The sequence below is a fragment of the Schistocerca nitens genome, chromosome 5 (assembly GCF_023898315.1).
Source record: "Schistocerca nitens isolate TAMUIC-IGC-003100 chromosome 5, iqSchNite1.1, whole genome shotgun sequence".
NCBI classification, from domain to species: Eukaryota; Metazoa; Arthropoda; class Insecta; order Orthoptera; family Acrididae; genus Schistocerca; species Schistocerca nitens.
This window is the reverse complement of record NC_064618.1, coordinates 204,227,953-204,244,756: the sequence shown is the minus strand read 5'-3', so window position 1 is coordinate 204,244,756 and position 16,804 is coordinate 204,227,953.

Genomic DNA, 16,804 nt, shown 5'->3' with positions numbered 1-16,804 from the left:
CAACCCGAGTATCCTGAACTGAAAGTTTATAATTAGTGCAAATGAGAATTATCAGCAATCAAACTTTTGCTATAAAGAAATTTAAAAGTTCTGTGAACTATTGCAAATGTTAGTAGAGGTATAAATAAACTGAAAGATAGTCTTTTGAATTGAGTTAGCGATGCTATTTAATTAACTTGAGACAGAACTAATGACAGTTAAGTTATTCAGAAGTAAAAAACAAAAGATTGGTTATCCATTGATTGAGAAATTTGAGTGTTAATTTGACTTTTAGTAATTAACAGTTTCAGTATAACGACCATAACAGTTTCAGGCCCCCCCCCCCCTTTTTCTTGTTCATTCTTTCAAACCTTGAAATGTGCTGATCAGATTTGACCAGTAAAGTCAAGTTCCATATTAATCCTAAGTGTATTAGTATTGTTTTCCAATTTTAATAGTGACATTGTATGTGTGCTTTCAAAACTGCTTATCCTAGGGCAATCTATGCCCGATTTCAGTCTGATCAATATACTAAATGCAGTTCGTAGTAATCATTGCAGTGTGGTGTTGTGTGAATTTAGCTCGTCCAAATTAGTACAAAAAAGAGAAAGCTTTAGTTCAGTGGATTTTTCTGGTTCCAATTTTTGCCATATAACGCATCATTACTACAGGTTACTATGCTTGTACATGCACCCAATTGTACAAGGAAAAACTCACTCATTGCCTAAGTAGGCTGGCGACCGAATTATTAATTAACGGTAGCATCTACTGTGTGTACTTCTTGTCCATGCGAACGCGCAATTATACTTTGCATTCGCTTGATGCATCACTGTAGTTATTAACTGAGTACAAGTCCGATCTTGCTTCTATTAGGTACTCGCGGTCAACTTATGTACGAAAATCCTTGTTTATAAGGTGAAGCCCGTGAACTTATTATAGTACAGGCTTTATACAGCTAACCTACGTCCGTTAAAGGGCGGTAGTGTTACACGTGGCTTCCCGGTGACAGGACATCCAGTTGTTGTCGATTACAAATTAACGTAAAGATCGAACAGTGGATGTCCAGTGGCACGAATAGCAATAAAGATCAGTAAAATAAACTGCAGTGGGAGTCAAGTATAATAGTGTGGTGTAATTGGCATTTAGTATGGACAGAAACGTAGGCAGGGTAGATGCGCCAAGTGAAATGGAGAATGCGGCTGGCAGTAGCAGGAGTTTACATGGCCAGATAACAGATGGCGTTAGCGGAAGACAATTAGCATACATACAGTACCATGAACACGTCAACGAACAGATTGAAATGTCGAGATCGTCTCGAACACAGCAAGGGACAAAACAGGAAGTAGAGGGTGACTTTGTAGATGATAGCGGGTACGTGAACGAATCCACTGACATGTTTGATTCACCACAGATAAAGAAAGAACCGAAAGAAACTTCTGAAGTAGAACCGGAACACACGGATTCCGTAGAACAAAACAGTATAAAAATTTTGAGTATGAACGACTTATTTGAACAATTAACTAAACAAATTGCAGGACAGAATGATCAGCTTCAAAAACAAATTGTAGGACAGAATGAGCAGCTTAAAACGCACGTTGATGAGCAGCTCAAAACACAAAATGAGCAACTTCAAAAACAAGTTGGCAATCAGGTTAATCAACTTAAAACACACGTTGCAGAGCAGCTCAAAACACAGAGTGATCAGATTAAAGCACAGGTCGAAGGACAGGGAATTAAAATTAGTAAACAAATAGAACAAGTAGAACAGAAAGTGGGTAATTTAAGTTCTGTGGTAAATACTCTGAAATTTGAAATTGATACCATTAACAAAAATATGGATACTATGCAGGGGGAAATTGTTAACATTAACAGTAGGTTTGATGTTGAAATTCTCAACATCCAAGAGAAAGTAGAGCCCCTGATAGAAACAAAAGTAGACGAAAAAGTTTTCGGTCTTAAAACTGAGATCGTAAACGAATGTCAGCACGGAATATCGCAGTTGAAAAAGGTAGTTTTAGAAACTGAAAGGGATTTAGATAAAAAAGTAACCGGATGTGTTCAAAACTGTGAACAGAATACTACGAAAATTCAAGGCAGAATTTTCGATCTGGAGAGCAAAATTAAATACAGGCCTGGTGTTGTCTGTAATGGCACACCGATTACGAAGCTGTTAGAAGGCGAGGAACGCTTTGATCCCGCCAAGAAACACAACGGATGGCATCCGTTAGATTTTATCAAAAATTGCGAGAGAATATTTCCTGAGCAACTGTCTGATCAGGAAAAGATAAACGTTGTAATTAGCGCCTTAGCCGGTGATGCTAAGCGCTGGGGAATAAATTTAAATACCGAACGAATGACGTTCGAAGAATTCAGGCAGAAATTTACGGAAGAATATTGGTCCGAACAAAAGCAGGACCACTTATGGCGGGAGTTCATCATGGCCAAACAGCATGATAACAGGGGCAGAAATTCTTTGAAAGATTTCTGCGAGCATTGGTACCGAAAATTGACGCATTTAAGAGGCCGAAGATCAGATTCGGAAATTATCTGGGAGTTATATAAAAAGCTCCCAGAAGATTCAAAGAGGTATGTAGGAAGCAATCATCGCAGTTTCCAAGCATTTCTCGAAAGAGTCGAAGACGAAGATCATTGGCGCGAAAGTCGTGCTAATTATCAAAACTTTGGTAACCGTAATAACCGAAACAATGACGAACGAAACGACGGCGATGGATTTCGCGTCAATGTAATACAGAGAGGAAGAGGCAGAGGAAGAGGTAGAGGAAATAATTCAGGTCGCGGTAGAGGGTATACCGTGCAAAATAATAACGACGCGGGAAACTAATTTCCGCGAACGTTGCGGGCCAAACGGAAGCGGACAATACATACCGGCCCCGATTTGAAAAAAGATACCGGACCGACCGTAATGTAATGAGACAGGCTAGGGACAGGCACGGGACGCTGCGACGTGTTGTGGCGAAACAAGCGTCAGCTGCGAGCCAGAATGAGTCATTTCTGCCGCACAGAACGCTACATGTTAACAGGCGAGTGGAGCATCAGAGGGCAACGGCCCGGCCTAGCAGAACATCTGTTAGGAAAGAAGCCGCTGGAAATACGGCAGCAGTAGATACGAACATAGCCGTCAGGGCTAATGAAAGTTTTACGAGTGATAATTCCGTGGCAAAGGAAACGATAAAAGAAACTGTGAATACACAGAGAGGTGCGGTTAGCAGTGTTTGCAATAAAATTAAAGGCGAGGATGAATTAGCAGAAGTAACTGATTGGCGTGTGCAGATCGATAATCTGTACAAGGGCCTAAAGCAATGTGAGTGGGAGGATTTTAAGAAGGAGTATGAGGCAAAGAAATTAGTTAGTGGAAAAGGAGATAGTAGGGACGTCGATAAGGTGACGTGGCCCGAATTGGAAAAGGAGAGAATAAATAGCGCCGCGCAAAGTACGCGTGCCGCCGATAGGACGCAGATTAAGAGTAGGAAGGATCTGGAGGATGAAATCCTCAGCATTGACGAAGAAATGACTTCTGCTAACAGTCCGCCAGTAATACAAACTGCTACCGAGAGGCACCGCGGAGAAGGGGCAGATGATTACCTGAAAGTAATCAGAGTCCACGAGGATTACACCGAATATGAAGTCACAGTGGATGTGAATAAAGCTGAGGATGAGGTCGTATTGCCAAAAGAGGAGATGGAGTTAAAATCCAAGCCTGACGACAATACAGAGGAGGAACTGAGTGCCTGTCTCAGAAAAGCCTTTATGTTAGAACCTGAAAGCGATCCGGAATGGTCGGATTCCGACGATAGTTCGGATGATGAAAGGTACGCAAATACGGGCGAAAATGAATATACTAACTCTCCCTATTGTGCGAAAGTAGAGTACTTAAGTGAATCTGGTGCTGAGGAAGAGAGTAGTGATGACTCTAGTGAAGATGAATTTGCAGGTGTAAACGAAAGTGAATATACTTTTACTGACAGAGGGTATGAGAAAATTAGTGACATTTTTTCAAAGAAAGATACTGAAAGTAGAACTGGGCCAAACCCGAATGAATTATTCAGTAATGTAAAACAGGGGCATAATTTGCAGGAACCTCCAGATGATTCTATACTGGGGCACGCCTTACTAAATGTTTTGAAGGAGTGTGAAGTACAGGAACAAAAAGAACCACCTGATAAAATGATAGCAGTACAGGAAATGTTGTACCTTGCTAAAGATTTTGAAATTTCAAAACCTAAAAAGCCACCTGATGAAACAAAACGTTGGCAAGATCTGAATGGCTTAGTGAAAGATGTAGAAAATGGGAGGCCTAAAAAGCCACCAGACTTAAGTGACTGTTTTATGAACCCTAAAAGACTGACTTGTTAATAAAGAGACTGGGGGCAGGATACTGTATTTGTATATATTAGTAGTATTATGCTTGACTTTATTATTACTGTATCTTAGTGTTACTTGAAAGTGAATTATTGTTTTGTTGAATTGGAGTCTGGGGCAGATTTATCTTGATCTTTGAAGGTGTCATGAACACATTGCATCATGAAACTACAGGATTCCCACCAGAAGAAATTTTGCTAGGCAGAAGTAGTAAAAGTTTAATTGAAGAGAAACTAGAGTTTCCACCTTGTACAAGTTTGGGGTTGGATCAAAAGAAAGAATTGGTGATAAAAAGGGCAAAGCAAAAAGCTGAAGCTAGATCTAAAAGACACAATAAAAATTTAAAAGTTTCAAAATTTAAAATTGGAGATTATGTTCTTTTAAAAACCCACGAAAAGTCTAGTGAACTAAACCATGAAATTTCCAAATTTAAATATATTTATAATGGACCATATATAATACAGAATATTCCACTCGACAATGCTTACTACCTGATCTACCCAAAATCCAAAAGACCTTTAGGTGTAAGAAATATTGTGGACCTGAAACTGTACGTTCCTAGAAATGAGTGAGATAAGGAGTAATTGTGTTATATCCTATGCTGAACCCAAGTTATTCTAAAAGTAACTAATCTTTGTAAATGTCTGTATACCCTTGAAAGTGTGCTAATGTAGTTATGTAAGTTTCAGATTACCACTTGTACCGTAACTGTAAAAATGTATGGAGAAAGGATAAAGGCTATAAGCCAGATAAAAGATGGGCCTGTCAAAAAGGAAAATGGGCAGTGTATGAACCATGATATGAAGGACTGCCAAATACTAATGAGGGCAGATAAATAGTCGATGGAAAATTGTAAATATGATCCAGAAGAAGTGATAATATGAAGTGAAAAGGACGGCCCAAATCCGCATAATAGGCAGCAAATAGGTGTATTTAAATTTTTTCAATATGTGTGTGTGTACTTTGTTTAGCAAGTAAGGAAATGGACTGCTATTCAAAACAAGCAGTGACAAATTATTTTATAGTGTGTACAAAATATGCAATTGTTTTGTAATTAAATGTTTGTATTCCATAGTTTTAAATTATTTCTTTGATAAATTTAGGAAAAATAATTAAATTACTATTTTAGTAATGTTATGATGATAAGTTGGACTGTGCAAAAGGCACTTGAGTAAATGACAAGTAAATGTTTTTGGAATGTTAAAAAATATAGACCTATATAATGTGAGTGAAAGGAAGTAGGTGGTATAAAATTTTGGACATTTACGTAAAAGGATTCAGAACAACTGTATAAATGTAATATTTAGTGTTCCCATTAAATTTACACGTTGTGAAAATTACTGGAAACAGGGGCATGTGTAACGACAACTGTATCTATAATAATTTTTTCCTCTATGAATTTAGATAAGTTAATGTTGGCAGGGTTTTGAACTTCTTTTTCGGCTCGTATAGTGATGTTAAAGAAACTGCGAGTAACTTTTGTAATGAATATTATTATTTATGTTAGATTTCAGAGAATGTGATAATCAAAAGAAAGTGTACTTAATGTTAAAAATATTGAAAAATGTGGAAATTGTAATTTAAACACTTGGTCCATACGTAGGTAATGCATTAGAATATGTGTAATAGAAAACCTGTGGTGAATACCCTACCTGTAGGGGAGCGGGAAAAGGTGGAGGCAGGCGAGCGCGGGAAAACGCACACTGGGCGCGGTTCGGCGCAACGGGCACAGCAGTCAGTCGGAGGCGAGCAATAGTAAGAGTCGGAGTGGTAAATTGATCCGAGGAACAAGTACTGTACCGAGGAGGCTACCTAGGAAAAGTGGATTACATTGAGCCTCGGATGCCCCGATTCCGATGACTACTTGGCATGGCTATATCCTGAGGCACAAAGTTGGAAAGATTACGACGCTAAGAAGATGGAAAGTGCCTATGTAGCGTGAGTCTTAGCCGCGCTTGTATGTGTGCCGTGCTGCCCGCTATCTCGCTGCCCGCCAACCGCCGCACCGACTTGCACAGGTCAAACCTTTATTTCATCTTTAGAAGTGTAAATGTGTGGACCAGTGTCGAAACTGTTTCTAATTGTGTAATAATAACGTGAGTTTTACCAGAATTGCTTTAGCCATGACTTATCCTGATCACTGACCTAGACAGGATCCTTATCTCGTATTGTGCAACCCGAGTATCCTGAACTGAAAGTTTATAATTAGTGCAAATGAGAATTATCAGCAATCAAACTTTTGCTATAAAGAAATTTAAAAGTTCTGTGAACTATTGCAAATGTTAGTAGAGGTATAAATAAACTGAAAGATAGTCTTTTGAATTGAGTTAGCGATGCTATTTAATTAACTTGAGACAGAACTAATGACAGTTAAGTTATTCAGAAGTAAAAAACAAAAGATTGGTTATCCATTGATTGAGAAATTTGAGTGTTAATTTGACTTTTAGTAATTAACAGTTTCAGTATAACGACCATAACAGTTTCAGGCCCCCCCCCCCCCTTTTTCTTGTTCATTCTTTCAAACCTTGAAATGTGCTGATCAGATTTGACCAGTAAAGTCAAGTTCTATATTAATCCTAAGTGTATTAGTATTGTTTTCCAATTTTAATAGTGACATTGTATGTGTGCTTTCAAAACTGCTTATCCTAGGGCAATCTATGCCCGATTTCAGTCTGATCAATATACTAAATGCAGTTCGTAGTAATCATTGCAGTGTGGTGTTGTGTGAATTTAGCTCGTCCAAATTAGTACAAAAAAGAGAAAGCTTTAGTTCAGTGGATTTTTCTGGTTCCAATTTTTGCCATATAACGCATCATTACTACAGGTTACTATGCTTGTACATGCACCCAATTGTACAAGGAAAAACTCACTCATTGCCTAAGTAGGCTGGCGACCGAATTATTAATTAACGGTAGCATCTACTGTGTGTACTTCTTGTCCATGCGAACGCGCAATTATACTTTGCATTCGCTTGATGCATCACTGTAGTTATTAACTGAGTACAAGTCCGATCTTGCTTCTATTAGGTACTCGCGGTCAACTTATGTACGAAAATCCTTGTTTATAAGGTGAAGCCCGTGAACTTATTATAGTACAGGCTTTATACAGCTAACCTACGTCCGTTAATGGGCGGTAGTGTTACAACTGGACCAGGCAGTACGATACTAGTGATATCTTGTGAATCATCTTGTATAACCTACAGTCATTCTAGAATGACACCTTCCTGTAGACCAAAGCATTATCGTCAAACAGCAGCAGACTGATGCCCAACCAGTCAGTCTGATCATTTATGTGTGCAGGGAGTAAGAGTGGTCCTCTAATCTTTCCCTGGGGCACTCCTTACGATATCCTTTCCTCTGATGTATACTTCTCGTTGAGGACAACGTACTGGCTTCTGTTACTTAAGATTTCTTCGAGCCACTCACATACCTGGTAACCTATTCCATATGCTCGGACCTTCGTTAATAGTCTGCAGTGCGTCAGCGTTTATGCATGTCTGTGAATACAGAATCTGCCTTTTGAAATTTATCCATGGAACGCACGAGTTAGCAGATGTGCAGTCAGCCAAAACTTTTTTGGACTGTTTATGTAGTTGCGTGCGTAGCAATTCACTGACGTCGTGTAACAAAGACTGCCGTAATGAATTAGGAAGGCAGCATCAGAGTCTGTCTTTTTCCCAGAATATCAGCAAATAATAAACTGACAATGACAGTAGCGGCATGTATGCGACAGATAGCAAGTGAGGAGCGAGGATATAGCGAGAACTTTGCAGTTTTTGACACATTCGGGTCACGTGTCAGACAATGAGTTAGTAATGATGAAAGTTATGAGATGATGGAGCAAGGGGCTTAAGATGAATATAAATTCAAAAGACAAAGAGCGCCGTTGTTTAATGGAGGTAGATGATGTATTGGAGTTGTTCAGACAGATGAAGTTTCGTAGGAGGAGCAGCAGTTTTATTGATGGGGAGAAAATGCACCGGGGAATATTAAGCAGTGAGAATGCACTGGGGAAGCTGAGCATTGGAATTTGCGACGGGAAAGTTAAAAGGAGTGCCGTACAGATCCACGTGAGTACTGGAAAGGCTCCCAGGGTGAAGAAATGTGCCATTTCTCCATAGTAAAAAGAAGAGGGAGAAAACAGATGGGATACTTAATATAAAGGTTAATTTCGTATAGCACAGCAGAAGATGCCCATCCTGTAACACCTCATTGCGCAAATCGAAAATACACTTTCGCATATTCTAGAAAAGGACGAAGAGACACCGCAAAGCATTAATAAATTTAGTTTTGATAAAATACAAAGAGAGTTCAATAAATAATGTAACACATTTTTTTCTGGGCCAGTTTCGGCCGAGAAAACGTAGATTATGTTGTGGTACATCGTGGAATATTCCCGCTTGAGCGGCTATAGTTTCATGAATTTCCAATATGTGGCGGCGCTGTACGTCGCCTCCAAAATGGCATCTGTCATGGTGATGCGTTTAAAGCAGAAAACTGTCATAGAGATTCTTTTGCTGGACAACCAGAGCGTATCAGATATTCATAGATGCTTGCGGAATGTCAACGGACACCGCCATTAAACAAAAGCACGGTGAGTCATTGGGCGTCTGTCATGATGTCAACAAAGTCGTGCAAACACGTCCGATAGCCAGTCTGTCGGCTGGCTTACACAGCTATGGCTCCTGCAGTGTTGGAACGGGCGAACATGCTCATTCGTGGTGATGGACGGTTCACAATCAAACCTCTCGCTGCTCAATTGTAAGTCACTGTTGATAGCGCTGACACACTCATCCACGAGTTGGGGTACTCAAAGGTTTGTACCCGCTGGGTTCCTTACCGCGTAACAGAAGATAATAAATATCAAAGAAGGGCCACCTGTACGAAATTGTTTGCCCGTTACAAGACTGCTCATGACAAGTTTTGGACGAACGTGACGAAGGCGATGAAACATGGGTTCATCACCTCGAATCGAAAACAAAACGGCAATCCATGGAGTGGCGCGACACTACTTCTTCTCCAAAGAAAATGTTCAAAGCCACACCGTCAACCGGCAAAATCATGGTCTTCTGCGACTCTGAAGGGGTTGTTCTGTTCGGTGGAATGACCAACTCTGGGGTGTATTGTGCCATCCTTAGGAAACTGAAGAAACGACTAAAGCGTGTCATCGCCACAAATATGCAAACGGACTTTTCCTTCTCCATGACAACGCAATGCCTCACACAAGTTGTGATGCTGAGAGGAGCTCACGAAATTTCATTGGACTGTTCTTCCTCATCCACGCTACAGACCGGATCTCGCACCTTCCGACTTCGATCTCTTTGGCCCAATGGAGGATGCACTACGCAGGAAACAGTACGTGGATGACGGGGAGGCTATGGATGCAGGAAGACAATGGCTCTGACGTCACTAGTCGAGTGGTATGATGAGGGTATACAGGACCTGTCAGCAAGGTGGCGCAAGGCCGTGCTTTGAACGGAGATTATATCAAAAAACAGGGTTTTGTTACCAAAAGAGGCGGGAATAATGTAGTGTACTGGAATCCTGAATGAAACCAACCTGCTTTCAGAAAACAAACGGTTTTCGTTACCTACTGAATGCCACTCGTAGCTATACCACTGATACCAAATAGTGGCCTTTAAGGAAATTACAGTGTCAAAATCACTGAATTAAATCTTCCAGATTTCGACTGTAATAGGAGGTATGCCGAAAATATACGAAATATGATCACGTAGGGAAATTCCCAACGCCTTTCCCTACAATGATAATGTCTTTTAGTACCACCAGTTATTTCCCCACATTCGGTGATATACTGGACGAACGTCTTGAAGTCTAGGTGGTCAGGTACCACTTGATACTTCCGTTCCAGCTTTCTGATAGCTACTGATCCAGTATTATAGTTACAGGTAAGTGTCGAGTCTTGTATATCGCGACTCCTTCAGGCGAATCACAGTGCGGTACATCTCTGTCTAGTTCAGTAAAGAACACGGATAACCTATAAACAGCAATCGTACCCACTACATTTTCCTCGCTATGATGTAGGAAAACCACCAACCCACGTCCTATGCGTATACCTTCACCGCACTTCGAAAGACACATACATTTTCACTTGTGGGGGTGCAGGAAACCGCCACTGAATACTCATTTGACAATCTCACATAGACCAATGACGCCTGGATCACTTTAGCACAAGACGAAAGAGTAGTACTTCGATAACCATATGAGGCCAAGCATTCCGCTTGCCAGCAGGGCGCGGTTGGGGTGGGTAACCGAGATAGTTTGATGTAAGGGATGTTTACTTGAAAGAGTTAGGCCCTTTCGTCATCTTTCAATTGTGTTAGTAGAGGAACATAGGTCCCCTAACATTCTACCGTACGTAATCCTTCTGCTCTCCATAAACGATTTACAGCTTAAACTGTCCCAAATGAAATTAGAATAACATTTGTAATTGGATTTATTGACTTCCCGCTTGCACCGTACTGCCAGCCCGTACATTTATAAAATATAGAGCTATTGACAGAAAATAAATTTTGGATTTTTTTGTTTTTGTTTTCTTGAACACACCTGGTGTAGACAGAACGTACATAGTTACATGCAAATTAGCGTAGAATCAAATGTAATAGAACACTTTTTTGCAGTCCATTATCAGTGATATCTTGGTTTACGGCGCCGATTCAGCCTGTGAATGTGTTTAAGGAAACACTCGTTGTTAAATTTGAGTCTGGCTATTAGAGAATAGAGGTGGCTAGGCACTGAAGTTTCGATGTCGAAGAACAGGACACTCACTGGTGAACTGTTGCGTACTTCTTCCCGTTGTGTCCATTCCCTTTGCAAGTCATGTCATTCGTCTGTGTATGTTCTTTGGTTAAGATGACGACAGTTTCAGTGCCAGTGACCCCACAGTGTGACTTCGTCGAAGGGAAATTAACGAAATGGCAATCTTCACATATCGATTCAAACACTTCGATAATCCTGTGTACAATAGGGATCTCAGTCGAGCAGGTGCTAAAATATTTTGTAATTAGTAATACCCCATAACAGGAGTGTGTCGTGGCCGAATACTCCGCTCGTCATGTCTGTACTATATACGTATTCGTCAGTCACCCACACACACACAGACAACCTAATCTTATCACTGAAGATAACAGACCGCCATTCCATTATCCAGTCGATCTTTAATCGACACGAGAGTAACCGGTGCTTGGCGTGGTCATGGCACAGCGGTAGCCGAGCCAGAGGCACACGTAATCTTAGTCCCGCTGCAAGCAGATGGTTAACAGTGGTCCGCGGTGCCACAACAGTTGCCACGTGTGTCAAGATTTGTTCCCTTGACGATGTTCGATCGGCCACTGCTGCTCTCAGAACGCGAAGATCTTGATGTGCGCCTGTAGAATGAGGACGTCCAGAACCTGGTCCACGGGTGTGGGAACTTCCCATATATATCCTCTTCAGTCCCGAGCACACATTAAAATTCCAAGTGAGCTAAATTTGTGTTAACTGCAATCTGTTAATGCTAGTTAACAATGAATAACCTTCAAAAAATTGTTTTTAACCATTGACAGTTTTTCATAGATGGTATCACATATGATACTTCGGGACTCAAGCAGGGAATTTATACAGACAACTAAGCAATTTCATTTTGGTTTATTGCAAAAAAATTCTAGTCACAAATAGCACACACATTATTCATATTTTCTGTAGATACCACGATAGGTGAAAACAGTAATTTGGTATCAAATTTTTTAACTATATTATGTAAACAATTAAATATATATATATATATATATATATAATTACCATAGCAAAATGTTTCTAATTATTGTTCCTCTCTTGGTATTATCACAAGTATCAAATGTAAATTAACAACACTTATACTACATTTATTTTATTTTTTGTGGAATTTATTAGAACAGTTCCTGTCAGCAGTGGAGCAAAGGAACACTTTGCACTGCTCACATCGTACAAAAGTGAGACCTCTACAGCCTTCTGCCCGGCATTTTGACCTATTCTTCTGAACATGGTTAATCATTTCAGGCAAATGAAGCTTGCTTGCTTTTCTTTTTCTATTGGTGGTAGTGGGATGAGACGTCTTGGTCTTTTACTATCTTGCAAATAATCTTCATCTTCGGAGTCTAGTTCTTGCTCCACAGTAAACTTGATCGTTGGTGGAAATATATCAAATTTTCTGCTATATCAAGCTTGAACTGATAGTATGGCACTGTATATTTCTTTGCAATACCATTCTGCATAGCAGTCTCTCTGTATTCCAACCATGCAGCAGCATTTGCAAAATCAATAAAGTGATGAATCACTCTGATGGTCTATTTGTGGGTTCGAGCTCTCATGCCATACCTTCCCACCATCCTATCTAATAGGTCAACACCTCCCGTGTAAGTATTGTGTTCCTTACTACACACGGGGGAGGAACTTCAATGAACTTTTTCTCTTTTTTAGACCACCGAGAGCATTTTTCAATTGTCTCAGCACCTGATTCTGTTGAAGCCAAATAAATCGCTCCGTTGTCAAACCATTTGATAATTGCTAGGTTCCCGTCATTCCTTACCGCCTGATCATGGCTGCCTCTTGTTTTTCTCATTGTTGCATCTTCCTCAAATCGTATACTTCTGGGGATGCGACTCAGCATTATTGTGCCAGTGGCAGTAATGTTCCTGTCTCTCAACAACTTGTCGAGGAGGGGAACAGAAGTAAAATATCTGTCAATATAAATTGACGACATCTCTGTCAATGTATCACTAAGTTTCAACACTACTCTGCTCCTACATCTAACTTCCGTGGAGGGGTCACTTTTTCAGATTGAATTTCTTTCCCTCTTCCTTCACACAGAAATCAAGGGGCATGCCATTAGGGTTTGCCATGACAAAATTCTTCAAACCTTCTGGCTTTGGTTTTCCCTTTACATACTGCTTCATTTTCACTTGTCCCTGAAACGGAATCATCTGCTCATCGATAGATATTTCCGTTGACCGATGGTTTCCTAAACACCCCTTTCTAAAAGTCTCCAATATTCGTTTTATTTTCCAAAAGTGGTATTGCTTTTCCTGTTCACTAACAGCATTGTCTTCAACTAATTTTATATTGTTGCCCAGTAGGTAAAATCTGTCCCTTGAAACATTGTCTGCAATTAGTGGGTTCCTACTGTTCCTCTCCCAGCACATTCTTAGACATGGTACACCTATAAGTGCTTCAACAATACGCACTCCCCAAAACTTGTGCATTTCTTCTACAGTAAAATTTAGTGATTTTCCTGTTTTACTGGCATGCCAATAATTTGTGAATTGAGACATATCCTCAAAAAATAAACCATGATAATATTTGCAAAGGTATTCAAATGGTATCATGAGTTCATATGTGGCTACTGATGTGCTGTCAACAATGTTGGATCTGAGGCTTTTGGAAGTGCTAAGCAGCTGAAAACTAAAAAAAAGGCAAAATGTTTTTTTTTAAAGTAAACCATCTAGTAAGAGACCGTAATTTCTTTAATAACACACTTATTCTTACACATCAGTATGCCTCCAAAACTCGCTTCTTTCTCGGATTTTAGCAAGAGGTACAGTTTCTTCATCTGATGAACTTTCGTCACTTTAATTTCTTTGTATCAAAGCGTCATCTTCATCATCAGACTCATCAAACCCTACGTCAGACTCATCTGGATCAATTCTGTTGACCAACACAGTGATCTCTTCATCAGTCATGCCTGAGAATCAAGCGGAAAACAAATATAACCCCACTTCCACTGACGTGAACAAAATCGGCAATGAGTCCCAGGATATAGTATATGATACCCAAAACATTAACTTGTATAAATCCTGTATAACGGTAATTCATAGTTGATTATTGAGTGAGTATTGTCTGTAGAGCTTTCCTAAGTTGTTAAAGCACGTGAAAGCACATGTAATTGATAAAATTTATGCCTTTACCTTTATATCGCCGAGACATGCTGTGCAGTTCTAGAATCCGTATTTTCCAATCTGCTCTGTCACCTAGTGGCGCTTGGCAGAAGCACGAGCAAGTGAGCTGCGGCAAGCGCGATGTCTATCGTGTATGATACCAAAGGCCGAAAAAGATACCGCTGCGTACGCACCCCAGAAAAAAATAATACCTGGAGGTATCATATATGATACCTGGGGACTGAAGAGGATATTCGTGGAAGCAACGACACACCACCGATACATTACGCCAAACATGTGAAGCAACCCGTCAATACACCCACCCTGCTTCCAGAAGGCCAACATTGCAGCTCCGTTCAAATGGTTCAAGTTGTCTGTCAGGAGTACTTACTGGTCGATAGATATGGTTGCACCTTATCTTCAGACCGAAAAAAAAAAAAAAAGAAAACACCCTCCTGCTGCAACAGGAAAGTGCCCCTGGTAACAACAATAGTGAGCCGGAGTAGTACGCAAGCGCTTTCGGCAAATGCTTGCCAGAATATTTTGAGAAATGCCCAGATAATATGAATACGTGTATGTATGTGTGGTTTCCAAGGATACCTGGCCTCAAACTATTGAGCAAATTGACGACGCCATCCCTCAAGATTTGTATGACCTAGATCTGGCTGGATCTTGGATCTATCTTGGTACTGATCGTAGATTCTATGGTCACGGACAAGCATGACTCAGCAATGCTGTCGGTGAGTCGTTAAGTCAATGTCACAACCGTCACCGACGGGAGGAGTATGTTATTGACAAATAGAAATTGTTGATAACGAAAGTCGATAATCAAGTAAGATATTTCTTAAATAGGATACGTGGACTGGGTTGTATTTTTTCACGAATGCCGCCTCAATCTTATGATGCAGGGGCATAAAGAGAAGGAAAATGTGGACTTACAGGAAACTTGTAAGCTCGGAACAGAAAGCAAATGTGAGGTTCTCTTCACAGACGACATAGATCTTTGCGTTAACCGTCGTACAACCTCAGAAAACATATCTGAACAACAACTGAAAGTAAAATGCGCTGACAAACCTCCAATGACGCGTACAAAGAGTGGATTAAAGAAATTTGGTATTGGTCAACGGACAGCTGGAGCGTCTCTGTTACATTTCGGGATCAACGAAAAACTGCGTTTCTTAACGCTACGACCCCTGGTCCGGTAAAATAAAAGTATAAGCAGTGCTGGGCGAAGATGCAAACTCCAGCCTCCACCCTCACTTCTCGTTGTTTTCATTACATCACCGGCGATGGTACAAGCAGACCATCCTTGCCCCACCCTTATTAAAATTCAAGTGTGCCTATTCGTTTTTATAGCCTCAGTTCTTCCGGAAATTCCTTTAAGGGCGTTTCTCATCTCCCAAGGGACATAAAAGAAAGCAAGATAGTAAAAACTGCTGGTGTTATCGTGATACAAACGGGGGCCAAAGTGTGCGGTGGCGCGAGAGCACCTGTAATGAGGTGCGTTACACGACGCCCACCATGCAAATGAATCGCTTCTTAAGGTGGCGAGCAACAAGTTCTTACACCATTTGTACGCATTTTTGTGCAGGAGGAAGTTACAGGTATAGTCGGACTGTTTTAGCGTACATAAAACTTCAGATGGAATTTGTTTTCTTCCCGAGCTTTTTCGTTGATCTTTTCGCTTTCTCTGCTACAAGGAATGAAATTTCAAGAAAGTGTAACTCATTTATGTACTTCATTTTGCTGCAGCTCTTGACCATTTAATCTGTGTGAAATGTAATATTTATTAAATATGATTACTGTCTTCAGATAGCTTGGTAAGGCGTAATACCGAGCTTGGTTTGTATAAGCATGCTATTGGACGTAAAACAGTTTAAAATGAAAAGAACATAGAATTTTTTCAGTACGATCTGTTCAGTCAATGCGTATTCTTGTAAATACAATACAGGGTGTTTGGAAATTCCCGTTACAAACTTCTGGGAGTTGTGGGGGGAAGTGGGGACAAAATAATTTGAATGGGAACCCATGTCTGGAAACGCACCGTTACGATGGTTTCAATTCAGATGTTTAACTCATCCACTTCTACTTGACGAAATGAATTAGGCGTGAGGCAGTACAATTATTGGGTAAAAATTCGAATGGAAACACAACGGAGTATCCATTTATCATTTAAGTACTTTTTTTTTATTAACATGGAACATTACTTTCTATACGTACAGTATATGCTGGCGTCTTTTTGTTTTGGAACAATGTCAACACGTAATGTTTAAATGCTGATACAGACACATGTTCTTAAGAGATATGTGGGTGTTTCATTATATTCCCTTTCGAATTATTACTTACAAACTGTACTGCGTCACGCCTAATTCAGTTCCTCAAGCGGACATGAGTTGCTATTCAAAATATTGTATGTTCAGTCCCCTGTACAACTCCAAGAAGTTTGTAACGAGAATTTCCAAACATTCAATACATCTGCTCGATTAGCATTATAGAGACCATTAACCAATATTTAAAATAAATCTAGACACCGAAGGC